The 3,469-nt window shown below is 43.3% G+C and overlaps 1 long non-coding RNA gene across 1 annotated transcript; it reads right to left on the reverse strand.

The window, feature by feature from the left end:
* Positions 1-829: 829 nt before the first annotated feature.
* Positions 830-3,183, reverse strand: LOC135414134 (uncharacterized). The gene is made up of 2 exons (XR_010430595.1): positions 2,972-3,183; positions 830-1,192 (listed from the first exon to the last, which is right to left on the reverse strand). It is a non-coding gene; the product is annotated as an uncharacterized LOC135414134 (long non-coding RNA).
* Between the last annotated feature and the right edge of the window lie 286 nt (positions 3,184-3,469).

The following is a 3,469-nucleotide window of genomic DNA, read 5'->3' on the forward strand; positions in this document are numbered from 1 at the left end:
TTCCAGGGATGAGGGAATCCATAGCTTCTCTGGGACATCTCTTCCAGTGACTCACTGCCCTCACAGTAAAGAATTTCTTTCTAATATCTAACCTGTATCTTCCCTTTTTCAGTTCTAGGCCATTACCACTTGTCCTGTCACTCATTTATTCCCAAAAACATGGCTCCAGGTGGAATCACATAGGTGTACACATACCACACGCAGCAGTAGTTGTTACAGATGTACAGAAGCAAGAACTGCCATAACTTGTGTCTGTAGCCAACAGAGAGACCTGGATGTACTCTCCTTACTGGAAACCTGCTGTCTGTGCACTAGGCTGCCTTTTGTCAGGCCTTATTATGCTTCAGCAGTGCACAGTCTTTTCATGTCATACAAATATGAATAATTGAAACAAATGTGATTATTCTTCCTTTCTTTCTTGCACAGTGTATATAATGACTTATTAATGATTTTTTTGTTATAAAAATACAATTTAGGCTGAACTATTTCTTGTTGAGACAACTGTTAGAGGCTGGCTCAGGGTGACTGATGTACAAAGCAGATGTATGATATTCAAGATTTTGAACATCTTGTTGAAAGATAGTGTGAAATAGGCACAACAATAACACTGAGGACAGGAAGAGAACCAATACAGCTATGTCAACTACTTCCACAGTAGTAGTTGATGCAGCCACAAATCTGATGGAGGTAAAAAAAGTGCCACACTACACGTCTCTGTCAGCATGGATACAGAGCTCACCAAACAATATTAATAGGAGAGGCTGGGCCTCTCATAAAGGTACTTCTGAGATTAACATTTTTCCAACCAGACATTTCAGATTGCTCACAATTTGCAGATTTTTGGTATTTTTATTATTCTTTAAATGAAAAGAACCACAACAACAGTTTTGGGGAGAAAAGTTGACATTAATAAAAATTCAGTGCATGGAAAAAGCACTGAAGAATAAATAACTTAAAGAAAACATGGGTAACATTTGAAAGAAGGTGACTGCTTCATAGCGATGTAATTCTGTAGCTAGGACACAGGAGCAGATCTCCAGTTCTGCCTCTGACCTTCAGGCAATTCATATGCCTCTATTTTGTCTGTCACTGGATACCAATCTTCTCTTTGAAAAAGACATTGGTTTTACGGAGCATACTTGCACTGTGCTGACCATAGTCTAGCTATGAGTTCAGTCCAGGGCTCTGACTGCTGCATAAATAATAATAATAGGACCACATTAATAATTTGGAATATAGCTTCATCATTTGAGAGCTTTGGAGGTCCTTTTAGAAGACATAACACAGATTTATACTGACTAATACCTACAATACTCTATTATAAATTGCAAACTTGATTAAGAAATTATTGTGCACAGTTCTGTCCTCTGATGTTAGTACAAGCAATTGGAAATTTTTCTTCAGGCATTAAAATCAATGAATCAACAAATAGTAATGTGACAGGCTTTATTCCTTATGTTTCAAATTAAATTCAAATTGCTTTAGATTTTTTTTAATATCATAAATGCAATCTTAATATGATATTGCTTGCAATATGGCCAAGCTAATGCCTGAGGAGAAATCTCTTTCTTTAAAAGCTCATTTTCCTTAGAGAGCTCAATTTTTCATGTTTAACATTAAATTTACTTGAGCTTTTGTACCATTTTTTCCTGTTCTTAAACCAATCAACATTAATCTGTATAACCAGTGGTGAGATCCTGGATCTGAATCTCACTGAATTATGTATGTGGGTCAGAACCAACTCACAGTGAGTGTCTGAGTGTGTGTGGGGAAGGGCTGGGCTGGACCTGCAGGAACATGGCAGGGCTGCACATCAGGCCTGTGCTGAGGGCACAGGGCAGAGCTGAAGGCAAGGCTGTCAGAGACTGAAATGCTTAATGATTTATGCATTCTAGGAGACTTTTGCAGGCTTTTGACTTGCATTTCGGATGGACAGCTGGGCCCATCCCTCCCTCCAGTAAAGAGCCAAGTTTGCGGGCTTTTGACTTGCATTATACCTCTGATGATAGTTCATCTCTGATGATACTTCAGAGATTATATCTCTGAAGATCTTGCTTTACGGTGAACTTGCCACTGGCTGCCGCACGAGAGGAGCCCCGAAGAAAAGATACAAGGACTCCCTGAAACAACATCTCAACCTTGGCCATATTGATCCCCATAACTGGTCTACTCTGGCCTCCAGTCAGGAGGCCTGGAGACACACCATCTATAACGCAGCTGTCTCCTTTGAGAACACACGCAGGATCACCCTCGAGGAAAAAAGGCAACGCAGAAAGAACCGTGTATTGCAGAATACACCATCTAAGGAGTCTTTCTGCTGTGCCTTTTGCAATCGGATATGTCTGTCACGTATTGGCCTCATAAGCCACCAGCGTGCCTGTAGCAAATGTGGATAGAGCCTTCCCAAATCTTCGTTCGCGAAGCCTAGCCATGATGATGATGATACCTCTGATGAGCAATCAGGCCCCTCCCTCCCTCCAGTGCTGAAGGTGTGAAGCCCTGAAAAGGCAGGAGCCAAGCTTGCAGGCTTTTGACTCTGATGGGCAATTGAAGGTGTCAAGCCCTGAAAAGGCAGGACCTCTGATGGCCCATAACAGCCCATCCCCCCCTCTGCCAATCTAAAAAAAAGGTGGGAGCCAGGCCAGACACAGAAACTCTGTGCAGGGCCCAGGGGAGAGGTTGGAGGCTCGAGGCATGGCCCGTGACACTAACCATGGATATAATAACTCATAACTTCTTGGAGTGTGGGGGCTTCCCTCCTTCACCCCCAGCAGATCAAGGCCACCACTTCAACTGACAGACATGGAAGCTGCAACTACCAAGTGTCATGGCTGGACTCTCAGCTTTTCTTTCCCTTACTCTCCCTTAGCCTTATCCTGTCTTTCCTTTCTCTCCCTTATGCATTTGCCCCATGACAACACCCAAAATGCTAACACACCTGTTAAAACAAAATTGTTAAAAGAAACCCTACCTATATATGTTTTCAGACACCGATTATTCAGTGTCGTTTCACTCTAATCCACCCCAAGGGAATTACTGATAAGAACCTGGGTTACTCCTCTCCCCTTTTTCTGGGGTGGGTGGTAACAAAGGCCTGCAGCCCACGCAGAGCACAGGGCAGAGCTGCAGTCCCTGCAGCCGGGCTGTCAGTCAGGGCAGAGCTGCCTGGTAGCCCGACCACACCATGACCCCTGGAGCCTGTGACTGCTACAGCACAGCTCACTCTGACCTGGAAGGCATGGACAGGATAGGATATCCTGTCTGGGAGGGAAAACTGAACTCTATAAATACATGAGACTCCTTGCGGCTTCCCTCTTGTCTCCTCTGTCTCTTCTCCCTCTCCAGCTGGCATCATGTGAATCCTAGAATCTTGTCGGTAACCACTTTTTTCCCTCTCTCTCCTTCTCTCTTTCTTCTCTCTTTCTTTACCCCTTTTAATCTGTTTTGTTTTTTTTTTTTCTCTTACTCC

Source organism: Pseudopipra pipra, chromosome 1, assembly GCF_036250125.1.
Source record: "Pseudopipra pipra isolate bDixPip1 chromosome 1, bDixPip1.hap1, whole genome shotgun sequence".
In the NCBI taxonomy this organism is placed as follows: domain Eukaryota; kingdom Metazoa; phylum Chordata; class Aves; order Passeriformes; family Pipridae; genus Pseudopipra; species Pseudopipra pipra.